General features: G+C 36.7%; 1 long non-coding RNA gene and 1 pseudogene across 1 annotated transcript; one reads left to right on the forward strand and one right to left on the reverse strand.

The window, feature by feature from the left end:
• Nucleotides 1-3469: 3469 nt before the first annotated feature.
• Nucleotides 3470-4531, forward strand: LOC143597301 (uncharacterized). Its single transcript, XR_013146871.1, has 4 exons — nt 3470-3591; nt 3676-3761; nt 3902-4296; nt 4379-4531. It is a non-coding gene; the product is annotated as an uncharacterized LOC143597301 (long non-coding RNA).
• Nucleotides 4532-5267: 736 nt separating this feature from the next.
• On the reverse strand, nt 5268-9053 carry LOC143597302 (SWI/SNF complex subunit SWI3A-like; annotated as a pseudogene).
• Nucleotides 9054-13579: the final 4526 nt, after the last annotated feature.

A 13579-nucleotide genomic window follows, 5' to 3' on the forward strand; every position in this document is an offset into this window, starting at 1 on the left:
ATATAGTAAAATAATATGTTAATATTTATATCTATGAAAATATGTATATATCTACCTATTCTAATAAAGTAAAATAAATGGTGACACTTGTCATGTTTTGGTTAATTCTCACAAAATTTTTCCCTCCAAAACTAATATACATTAATATATGCAATAAATCAAGAATTATTCACTTTCTTTTTACACAATATTTATATAATATCTATATATTTTTATAAATATAAATATTAACATATTATTTTACTATATATTTCAAAATACTTGGTGTATTCCAAAAATCAACAACAAATCATGTTTCTCAAATGAAAATTGTTTCGGGTCTTTTTGTGGAAGTTAAATTTGATTTTATGGGTTAAAAGTTGGTAAATACATTGTTTGGTACAAGTTAACTACATTTGGGTCAAAATTTGTTACGGGTCAAAAATGAAAATTTTGAGTATTTTTAAAAGTTTGAGAATGCAAAATAGATTTATCATTAAATTTGTTATGAGTTCAAAGTTTTGACTTAAAATGTCAAAAATATGGAAGTTAGAATTTTAAACATGATTCGGGTTTCAAGTTTATTTTTAAGAGCATTTTTTGAAATAATCAAAAGGTTCAGGATTTGATAAATTGACTATTTTTCCCTCAACTATTAAAATTTAAGAAAAGATTGCGAACACTTTCGACATGTCACCCTCATGCCTATCAATGTTTCTAACTTTTATCAAAATTTGAAATATTTATGTCAACATTAATTTTTCCTTTAATGGTGATCAAAATGTTGTATGGGAAGCATGTCATGCAAAACTATGCTCACATGAAACAAAATATTCACAAAATTGAAGTGGTTAACATGCTATTTTTTTATGTTGTCAAGAAGCCCTCTAAAACTTATCAAAATCATTTTTATTTTGTAGCTCAGAAAAACATAGTTCTTGAAGAACATCCATTGCTACAATTTAATATCATACTTTCTTTTGATGAGTGGTAAATTGATAAATATATCAATAAAGGTAACGCCTCTTTTGTATTTAGGCTGAGTAGTTAGAACTACAATCGTATGAGAAGTCTTATTTTCGAAATTGGTTTATAACCAAAATTCTTTCAATTATACATATATGACACCGAAAATGAATTTTTCAATAGAAAGAAGCATTATCAGGTACGATTTTGCACGGATATTTTTTTTATTAAGTTCATTTAAAAAAATCATTTTATGATATAAATAAAACTAATTTATGTACACATTGTATAGATATAAGCATAGATGTAATACATTTTTTTTTCATATACGCTATGTAATTATTTGTTTTACTTATAATTTTATAATTTGAATTATCCCGTGTGTGACATGGGCTCTAAAACTAGTTATATAAATATAGAGGTTTGTACCTCTAGTCCTCTACCATATTTTTAGTTAACTAATGCTTGATTATATCTTTTGTTTTTAGTCTTAAAAAAACTCATTTTAGGGGTGTATTTTACTAAAACTATTATCCTAAACTTCTATATATATAATGAATTGGTTGAAATATAATAATAGCATAATAAAGTATACACTAAAGAATGGAATAAAATATATGGACTAGAAATAAAATAAAAGATAGTAGTTTGAATTTCAAATTTATGCATTAGTTAAGAAAGGTTTCTGTCATAAGGTGTGGGTTCAAATAAGGAGTAGTATATTTGTAGGAAGCCTAGGAAGTAATCCTAGCCTTTCAATTCCTTTTTTAAGATTTTGAGATGAAAGGATATTATTGTCTAACAAAAAAAACCAAGATCTGGAAAAAAAAACCCCATCTCTATTATCATATCTCCCTCATCAAAACACCATTTTTCAAAATAAAAAACCCACTGCAACTACTCAGCCACCACCGCAGCCTCTAATTTTCCGGTGTCAACCACTACCATCAACCATCACCGTGGCCTTTGTTTTTCCGGCGTCTGATGAACGAGAGTACAACCAGAGTGCAGTAGAAGCTACCTCATGTTTGTCGGTATCTCCCAGAAGATGCCATCAACGGATCCATGACGAGCATCGTCCTGTAACTCGCCGGAAAAACGTGAGATTCAGATATGCCGTAATGGCTCTGCAACTCGCCGGAAAAAGCAAGAACACGATTCCGTTTCTGGTAATGAAGAAACACTAAGTGACCGCGGGCAGATTACGGATAATCTGGGGGTTAAATAGATGTTTCCTACGAGAGGTTAGGTCCGGCAAAGATGGTTCTTCTGATGACCTGCAAAACAGACACTGTGAGCTCGTCACTGAGAAGGGGTACCTCCTTGTGACCACCCTCCGGCGTGAGAATCAGACTAGATTGCTCTTGAATATAAGTGTATATTAAGAGATTGCTAGAGAAGATAAGATAATGAGATGATCATACCATTTCAAGGTGTTGGAGTATTTATAGCCGAAGGTAGGTTTCCAAGAAGGTAAAGCCGGCTGAATAGTATTCCTGTTCTGCCAACTGTGGGCTACGCACATGCCATGCTGGTGGTTGGTGGGTAGGCAGCGGCTGATAGTAACCAGGCCGGCTGTGTACTATTCCTTTTCCACCAACTGCAGGCTATGCACGTGCTACGACAGGTTGGTGAGTAGGCAGCGGCTGATAGTGACATTAAGTAATAGAGCATGCTGCTCGTTGTTCTGTTGTCAGTGAGCTGTCGCAGCTTTGGTTAGATCTTTTGTCCATACCTCGTCAGGTACAGTACAAAAGATCCTCCAGTATCGTACGGACTGGCTCATTTGGGCGGGAGTTTTCCCGGCTTTGGGCAGGAGTATTCCCGGCTTGCTCACTCCTTCTTCAGGTGACATTACTGAATTATTTAAGAGTTAAGTGCCTTGTGCGTGTAGCCTTGCTGCGCGGGTAGCCTTCCCTGATGGCTAGTATCCATTGCTGCGGGAACAGGCGGAATACGTCGACCATTGGGAGGCTTTTCCTGCGGTAACAGCTTGCGTACTGCGCGTAAGGACGTCACGTCTCTGAGCATGGTGGGTCCTGCGGATCCAGTTGGTTTCTGCGCAGACGTCTCTCTTTAAGGTGAGTCTTGCGAGTTTAGCCTTTGCGCAGACGTCCCTGTTGAAGGTGAGTCTTGCGGGTTCAACTGCGCAGACGTCCCTCTTTGAGGTGAGTCTTGCGGGTCCAACTGGGCTCTGCTGGGACCTACCTCTTCAGTATCTCGTGGGGGTAGAGGTTTAGTTAATTTGTTGACCAAGCCCGGCGCAGCTTGCTACCCGTTTGCCCTTGATTTTAATGAGAAATAGCATAATGAAGTCTAAATTATAACTAAAGTTTGCAGTTTATTCTAAATTGTGCCTTATTTGTTAATTACCATATATTGATATTGAGTTTTGTATTATGAAGTAATTGAATCGAGAAATATATTGAAAGATTTGAGACTGTATGATGCAGCATCTAGCTTACGAATACGCTAGCAGAGGAGCATGCTTGGCTCTATCCGCTCGTAGAGAGGATCGTCTCTAACAAGTTGCTGATCGGTGCCTGCAAATCGGATCACCTGATGTCATAGTCATCCGTTCTGATGTCTCCGACGCTCATGACTGTAAACGAATGGTCGATCTAACCGTTCATCACTTCAATCGATGTAGGCGGTCACTTCCTAATTCCTATCCTATCATAATTGACGACATATTTTTGTGAAATAATCGCGTGGGTAAATTAAATGCAGTGGATCATTTGGTGAATAATGCTGGAATCTCTCAAGTCTGTACATTGGAAGAAGCAGATGATATGACGAAGGCACGACCTGTCATGGTAAACTTTAGTTCTATGGATCAAAGCATACTTAGTACAGGGACTGAAAGTGTAAATATAATAAGTTGTTAGTTAGTCGGTTAATAGTCTGTTGGAACATTCCTTTTGGTTCGCACTAAATTTGAACGGTTTTGATACAGGATATCAACTTCTGGGGTTCGGTTTACACTACAAAATTTGCAGCTCCATATCTCAGAAATAGCGGAGGCAGAATCACCGGGCTTTCATCTGTAGCTTCATGGATTCCCTCTCCAAGGATGAGTATCTACAGTGTAATCTTCTCTTATTTGCTTATTATATATTGTGTAGAGATGTATATGTTTTTATTTTTAAATTATAATCAATTAATCGTTATGGTATGGTAAACTAGGCAAGCAAAGCAGCATTAACACAGTTTTATGAAACAATGAGGGTTGAGCTCGGGTCGGATGTCAAAATAACCATCGTGACACCCGGGTTCATAGAATCTGAAATGACACAAGGCAAATTCCTCTCACACCATGGCAAGATGGTGGTTGATCATGTTGCTCGAGATGTAAGCTAGTTTACTTTGTTAATAAATAATAATATAATACACTTGTTATTTTACCGACTGATATTTTAATAATAATAAACAGATGCAAGTAAACCTGTTTCCCGTGGCGAAAGTGGAAGGAACTGCAAGGGCGATAGTGAAGCAAGTGCTTAGAGGGGAGCGGTATGTGACGGAACCTTGGTGGACGAAGATGACTTATGTATGGATGGTGTTGTGGCCTGAGGCTGTGGAGTGGATGAACCAGTTGATGAACATGACGACAGTTGGTGATTAGTCTAGCCATGATACTTTAGGGAAGAGGATTATGGAGATGGTTGGAGGTCAGAGCGTTCTGTACCCAACGAGTATTCAGTCTTCTGGGATGAAGTCGGATTAGCATGAGTTGCGATTCGTTTTGGTTTAGGTTGTTATATAGTTGTGTGTAGTTTTGGTGGTTCTGTTCTCTGTATTTAACCTGTATGTTCTTATTTGGTTGTAACTTAGATCCAGCTTCTATATTGCTGTGTGTAATGAGCCACTTGGACTAATTTACCTTGTAATAAATCAAATGCATGTATAATGTGTTGCATCTAAGAAATGTGTGAACCATACATGCACCACCACAAACGGCAGTTGGATGTGTTTTACCGAGTCACTCGGTATCACTCGTTTGCAAGTGAACATTAAACGGGCCCACACAAAAACCAAGTATGTGTGCACTGTGCAGGTTTCCGTTTATGCACACGCAGGTCATGCTTGGATTAATCTATTCAACCAACCAATTCTTTTTAGCAACTACAACCATACAAATGTCAAAAAAATATGTAAACAACAAGGTCCCCCAAGACCCATGACTCAAATTAGCTTACGGATCTTGGCCCATCTTCAAATATAACCTACAAATACTACATTTTCTTACAAAACAAATATTTTTAAAAAAGAATGAAAGAAAAGAGACAAACAGAAACAGCTAACCTAAAGTTGATATTGATTTAGAGGACAATCTCTTATTGAGACTTCACCAATGTCTTGTCCCTCCATCTACTTAACCCGCCATCAATAACCTTCTCGACAACATCCAATCGCTCCGTCAGCACCAACTCTTCAACTTCAACCATCTTATTAAACTCCTTTTCCATTATCACCTCCGCCTCATTCAATAACCCCATTTTATATTCCAGTTTCTTCAACTATTTTAACATAAAATCAAAACCTGTGTCAATAAACATACAAACCACGATGCCCATAATTCATAATTCCAAATATCACAACTACACTCGGTTCACCTAAAAATGGGTCTATTTGGGAATAAAGAACGCATCTGCGTGTTAACTACAGACGAGACTAGACGTTCAATTTCTTTATCTTCTTGGACTGCTAATAATTTGGCGTGTGCAGCTGCAGCACCGAGAGCCGTTGCACATGTAGCCTTCACTTGTAAAGATAGCGGGATTGAACCATTTTCTTTTTCTTCATTATAAAATAATTATTCTGGAACTTCATTTTCATCACAAAGAGCAGTAACAGCAGCCTCAGCTGTAACTTGTGGACCAATCACAGCAGAGATGTGAGCAACCTAATAATAATAATAACAAAGGAAAAGAATCATATTCATATCAAATTGTTTAAACAATGCATTATACTCTTTCATACTCAATATTAATCACAATGATGGATCCCTGCTGCATAAGTGAATTACCGACATCAGGAAGACGTTTCTGACTTTCAAGCTCGCAAATTTGACCATCCTTTGTTTTAATCTCTTCATTTTTTCGGTTGCTGGAATCTGAATTCAGTGCAATGCATATTCTCTTTAGAGGCGGACCTTCGGTATCCACATCAGCATCAGCATCAGCATCACCATTCTGTTGGCATTTGCTTTCAATTTCAAGATGTTGACTTTTGGTATCTTTAGACTCTTTAGATGCTGGAAAACCTTGTTTCTTGTTTACGCATTTATTATATGTGGGTCCCAGCATAAGTTGCCCGAAAGGTAATTGCATAAGTTTTGAAATACACTCTAGTTTACCCTTTGTTTGGACATTTTGAGCTACAAGATCCCAGTCATCTCCATGCTTCAACCCAGATTCCAAAAGAAGTAATGTTTCGGCTTCCGTCCATGTGGCAACACGGGTCCCATTGTTGGGAGTGTGGTCAACGAAAGTGTAATCATCAACAGATTTGTTGTTTCCATAAGCTTCATTTTTGAAGCATTCATACAAATAATTGAACTCACATCCTAAAACAGTTATATCATATGAGAATACTTTTAAGTTCAAATGCAGATTTAATAAACCAACACAATAATAAATTCCTGGATACAGCCTGTGGACGTAGGTCAACTTAGACTGAAGCACATAAAACCATGCGTATAATACTCGCTTATTTTCTGCAGCTTATTGTGTATGGGCTTTGCTATAACCAAAATCCTAAGAGCGACAAAAATGCAAGTGCCAACAAAATTTCGAAAAGAAAATACCTTCGTGCATTCGTAATGACCGGACTCACACAGCTCCTTGGAAACCAAACACATCAATTCAATCAATCCCCGATAAACATCCACATGAGAAGCCAGCGGCGGCATTTTAAAATCACTCTCACACAAATGCAATCCATTCGTCACCAAAACCCGTTTCCCCGAATCCGGGACCGCAACAACCCTAACTCCATTCGGAGTCCCGTCCTCCACCTTAACCAAATCACCACCGCCACCAATCTCCAAACCTCGACCGTAATTAACCAGCCCGCACTTCTCGAGAAACCGAAACACCTTAAGCAAACAACCAGCATCACCAACCAACGACCTCCGAACCTTGAAGTTCCTTTTGAAATGGTGGGTATTAGAAAAAAAATTAGGTTAACAGGGAAGTCAAAAAAAAAAGGATTTTGGTGTATCTAGCGGATCAGGAGCAAAAATTTGTAGGAGCCGCTGTCAATGACGGATTACAAAAAAGATTTCGTTCACACCTAATCCGCTATTGTTAATAGGGAATTACGTTATACCCGTTACTAACCCAGTTAACAAACTAACTAACCCCACTAACCAAACTAACCTAACTATAAACAACCAAACTAATCCCGCTAACCAAACTAACCTAACCACAATTCTCTAACAGTAAGCTTCTTCTTATTCTCCTCTCTCTTAAATGCAAGTTATTAAATTCTTCCAGCTCCTCACCACTGCTGCATTAGTTGCAGTGAGAGAAACCTAAAGATTTTTTTTTTTTTTTGCTATGAATAAACATGAACTACTTACTACTTACTAGTTATTGACCGAGCCTTGATAGAAGCATTGGTTTCTCTAAGCTTACTGTTTGAGAATTGTGGTTAGGTTAGTTTGTAGACCTGTAAACGAACCGAACGTTCGGGAACTATTCGTTAACCGTTCAGCGGGAAGTTCGTTTATTTAATAAACGAACGAACATGAACAAAAAATTTGTGTTCGTTTAATTAAACGAATGAACATGAACACATGTTTCGTTCGTTCATTTATGTTCATGAACGTTCGTTTATGTTTGTTTATTTATGTTTGTTTATGTACAAATAGAACATAATTAAGTATTATCTAGATAGGTAATCTGATTAAAGGTTTTTATATTTGTTAATTTGCGTTCATTTAAGTGTTTTCATTTAAGTTCATTTATGTTTGTTTGTGTTCATTTATATTTGTTCATTTATGTTTGTTTATATTTGTTCAGTTATGTTCGTTTAGATTTTAAACAAACGAACACAAATGTTCCTTTTTATATAAACGAACATGAACATAAATATTTGTTCGATTAAGTGTCCGTGTTCTTTTAAAGTTAAATGAACGAACACGAGCATGTCTTGTTCGTGTTCATTCGATTCGTTTACAGGCTTTCATTATTCACATTGATGAATACATTGGTCTCAATCTATAGGCTCTGCAGATTTTATTTGTGTTCGTTTGTGTTTGTGAACCGTTCGTGAACACATTAATTTCGTTAATGAACGAACACGAACATAAAATCTCGTTCGGTAAGTGTTCGTGAACCGTTCGTGAACACATTATTTTCTTAACGAACACGAACATAAAATCTCATTCGGTAAGTGTTAGTGAACCGTTCGTGAACACATTATTTTCTTAACGAACGAACATAAACAAGTCCTTGTTCGTGTTCGTTCGGTTCGTTTACAGCCCTATTAGTTTGGTTAGTGGGGTTAGTTTGGTTTATTATAGTTAGGTTAGTTTGGTTAGTGGGGTTAGTTAGTTTGTTAACTGGGTTAGTAACGGGTATAACGTAATCCGCTATTAACAATAGCGGATTAGGTGTGAACATAATCTTTTTTGTAATCCGTCATTGACAGTAGCGGCTCCAACAAATAGCGGATATACCAAAATCCTTTTTTTTTTTTTACTTCCCCGTTAACCTAATTTTTTTTTCTAATATACACCATTTCAAAAAAAAATTCTCCTAACCTCAGAGAACGTGAGCCTTCTAGAAGGATCTTCTCTATACTTTGAAATAATAAAATCTCGATACTCCTTGTACACCCTAGGGTTTCTGGTGAAGGAAGTAGCGTTGAAAAACTTAGGGAGTGAGGCTTTCTCGGTATCGTGAATGGTGTCCCATGAAAACCAAGCTGAATGTATATATATGCAGATGTCAGATTGAGTTAGGGTTAGGGCTTGTTAGATGAAGAAGAGATGAAGACTTACCGGAGGTGGCGGGAATGGTGTAGAGTTCGAATTGAAAGCGGTGATCGACGGCGGGAAGAGGTGGGTTTAAAAAGTGACGGTATGAGATCTTCTCCATCTTGATGGATTTTGCAGCGAGTCTTGGTAGTAAGAAGTTCTTCTGTTTTCGGGCGATTAATAAATGAACCGGACATGACAAAAAATTTCTTTCAGTAAGCTTAACGGATGACACAGACAGAGGTCCCGTTTCTTTAATAGTGTTCGTGAACGTCCGGTAGCGATTATACTTTCTGAAATTTAGATGTAATTGTTTATCTTCGTTTGTTCGTTAGAGTTGTTTATGTATTTTGTCCATTGATGTTCGTTAGTGTTTGTTACTGCTCGTTTGTCAATTGGTGTCCATTGGTATATGTTTGTTCGTTTGTCCATTAATGTTCATTAGGGTTCGTTTGTCCGTTTACAAACGGACGCAAACATACACGGACATATTCAGTTCCTTAATGAGCGGACGTGCACACGAATTTTCGTTCGGTTGAGTGTTCATGAACCGTTCGTTCGTCCGACAAAAGCTTAACGGACGAACACTGGCAAGGTTTCGTTCGGTTCGATATGTTTACAGCCCTAATTGTATGATGTATCATGTTTCCCGGTACTTTTATTTATTTTGCAATGTTTTATATTTTTTTATTTTTATTGTTTAACAGTGTTTATATCTGTTTAATATTATTCTATAAAAGTTTGAAACTATGTTTATAGATTTTAAAAAATAAATAAATGAATTAATCATCATTATGTTTTCTTAAGGTATAAATTTTATTAGATATAAGTAGTAATATCGAGTCCCTAGAACTAAGACTATGCGTTGTGGAGCCGCGAGTGGCTGGTGCTAGCCACGTCAGTGGCGAACACCACAGCGACCATCCGCGAGTGCAGTCGCAGTGGCTAAAGGGAACGTTGGGAATGGAATGTGTGTGTGTGGGGGGGGGGGTGCCTGTGACCGTTGAAATTATTGTTTTTTTACCTGTATAACAAACACTTTCACACACCAAAATATATACAAAAAATACTCACCCATTCTACTCATTTCTCTCCAATACACCGAATGACAAACCAATAATGCAATGGAATCCCTTTTATTCGTTCGACTCTTCGGAGGAAGACGACTTTATTTTTGAAGCCAGGAGAATAACAGTTAACTTGTTGGTTGAATGGTTTCAAGGAAGACAAAGACTAACAAGACAACCACCTATTTGTCGTGATAGAGTGGGCACTAATGAAACTTTGGTACGCCACTATTTAGCCTTGATTCCCTTTTTGACGAAGAACATTCTAGGCGTCGATTTCAAATGAGTAGACAACTAAGACTAGACGTATGTAAAGCCCCCTACCCGGGTGCCCTGTTTTCTTGCTGGTTGGATTTACTCATTCACATAATTCGTAAAATCAGAGTTAATTAAAAATTTTCGCGGAATTAAAAGTCATTCATTCATAACATAACCATCTTGTCTTGAACATCATAACATAAATCCATAAAACATAAAACATTAAATAACACGGTGTCTTCTTCATAGCGATGCCAGTCTTACTCTTATTGCCACGTGTCCTCATCAAGCAACTTGTCTCATTCTACTTGCTTGCGTGCATACTAAAAGTCAGCTACGCTGAGTGAGTTCTAGTTAATTAACGTACATTACATCCACTTACTTACCAATACCGTCTGAATATACGTATTGATACTTACTCATTTGTCTATCATTCAATCATACATGCGTACATACATACATACATTCATACTAACAACATACCTCGTATACTATAAAGATCCGGTCCTCACTTACCTTGGATATTATAAGGGTCCAGTGCCCTACATACCTCGGAATTATAAGGATCCGGTGTCCTTCATATCTTAGATCTCCTCAGAGTCCAGTCCCTACTTACCTTGGATATTATAAGGGTCCAGTGCCCTACATACCTCGGTTATTATTAGGGCCCGGTGCCCTATAATATACCATACCATTCTAACTTCATTTCATTTCCTTCTAATTCCTTCAATCATAGCTAATATAACATTATATGCATACTAATTAATCAATCCATAACGTTCACATTCATACACAAACATGTATCTAATATACACTTACCATTTAAGTTAAGTGTATAAATTTAAACACATCGTAGTATACACACAGCCCCGAAAATATAACACATAAAAGGGGCTAGAACTCACCTATATCCTGTTACGTTCACCGTTTATAGTAATGTCCTTCATGAGTTGTGCGCGGCTAACTGTTTAACACATACATTCATTAATTAACCACGTACTAACATAATTAATTAGATTCATATTTATTAGTCTAGCGTACTTGATAGGCTAGGCTCGTTTGTTTGGGCTAACAAATCTAACGAACTAACTTTATTTAACGACGGTCTTTATTTTGCGTTCATATCCTCCCATTATTATATATATATATATATATATATCTCTTCTCCATTAATACATCTTCCTTTCCTTTAATATATTATTGTGTATGTGTATATATATGTGTGTACCTTTCTTTTAATTATATATAAATATACAAATATATTCTTTTTCTTTAATTGATTATTTATCTTAAAATATATCGGGTTATACGGAGATAACGAAGTTGGTTGGTTTGGTTTGGTTTATTTTGTTGGATTATCTTGGATTAACTAGGAATGGTCCGGTTCACATCGCATGAACCCCTCGGTTCGCTTCGCTTGGACTCGTTTCGCTTGGACTTACTTCGCTTGGACTCAGTTCGCTTCGCGTGGACTAGTTTCGCTTGGACTCAGTTCGCTTCGCATACTTGGTCTGTTTCACATAGCCTTTTTCGCATAAAAAGAATTCACGCGAAAGCTGGGATTCGATCCCGTGACCTCCGGTTCCTATGCTCATGTCTTATCCACCCAACCAGCATGTGTGTGTGTTTAATGTTTACCTTCCCAACCTTTTATACACACATTGACTGCTCGTCATGAGCTCCTTTTCCTCTCCTTTCTCTTTTCTTTTCTTTTTCCTTCTACTTTATTCTTTGTTTACGAGAATTATTATTATATTATTATTAGTATTATTATTAATACTTTTATTAATTTATTTCTATTAATATTAACAACTAAAATATAAACTTGGTTTGATTCAAGCTTCAAATATTATATTCTAGGCTTGCAAAGAGCCAAACTCGCGTTAGATCTACAAGTCATGAAGAGCCGAACTTAACTAACGAGTTAAACGAATTCGACCCTCAAAGTTCACATTTTTACGTCAAGTTTATATTTTTATTAACCTTTAGGCCCCGATCTATTGTTCTACCAATTTTCATGGAGAACCGACACCAAATGAACCACCTTTACACTACAAACGTACCTCTAGCGAAATTCGTTTTAGAGCTTAATCTTGACACGAGCTAGATCTTGATTCTTCTTGTTGTTTGGATGCGAAAATCACTAAAACGACTTGGATCTCGTTCTCGGGTTTCAAAGTATGGAGAGTGTGTGTTGGTAAAAATGGAAAGGTAGGGAATTATGAGATCTAGGGTTTTAGGGAATGTTTAAGGGGTACTTATACGCTTATCTCATGGACCTTAGGCCCATTAATTCACTAAGTCCATGTTTTATTTTTAAGTCCATATCCATTTAAGCATATCATCTCTCATTTTAATTTATGACTTATTATTATACGACGATTAAATAACAAACTTTATTTAAATATTACTTTATTTATTATTTCTAAAAGTCAGACGTTACAACGTACTGGTTTAAGAACGAGGCTCTAAAATGATGAGTCGGCTACCAAGTCATAGCCAAAACATTAAGAATAATTGTGATATTGGTTAAACACGATTTCTTCGCCATACCCATAGCGGGCGCTAGTGCTTGCTTGCAATTAATTAATTAAAGTTTTCTTTTTTTTGGGGGGGGGGGGGGGGGAAGTTACAAAGGTTACGTTACAATTCTGTTTAAAACGATGAAATACAAGAACCATGAATTTTTAAATTAAAGAATATTTGAATTCCAAAATCTTGACTCGTCTCATTTTAGAAAACTCAAATAAATAAATAAAGAAAATAAAAATTATAATTTTACACTATATAAACCAATAATTTTAACTATTTTCACGCAAAAAAAAAGAGTAAACTGCGGTTTTCGTCCCTATGGTTTGTCCAAATCTGCCGGTTTAGTCAAATAGTTCAAATTTGCTATTTTCGTCCCTGTGGTTTCATTTCACTTGCAATTAAACCCGAATTCAATAATCTCGTTAAGTCTGGTTATTAAACCCATCAGCGTGTCCTTCACGTGAGGGGTAGTTTTGTCATTTTTCTCCCCAAATAAACCCTAGTTTTAATTCGCAAGCCACCTCACGTGAGGGGCTGAGGTGTATTTTGGAAAAAAAAAGGACAAAACTGCACTCACGTGAGGAGCACACTGATGGGTTTAACGACCAGACTTAACGGAATTAGTGAATTCGGGTTTAATTGCAAGTGAAATGAAATCACAGGGACGAAAACCGTAAATTTGAAATTATTGGACTAAAACCGCATATTTGGACAAACCACAGGGACGAAAACCGCAGTTCACTAAAAAAAATACCCAACTCTACGAGCATGTTTGGGATTGAGTTTAAAA

This window comes from Bidens hawaiensis, unplaced genomic scaffold (assembly GCF_021521415.1).
Source record: "Bidens hawaiensis isolate Kalapana, Puna unplaced genomic scaffold, B.hawaiensis_p1.1 tig00048079_1, whole genome shotgun sequence".
Lineage (NCBI taxonomy): Eukaryota > Viridiplantae > Streptophyta > Magnoliopsida > Asterales > Asteraceae > Bidens > Bidens hawaiensis.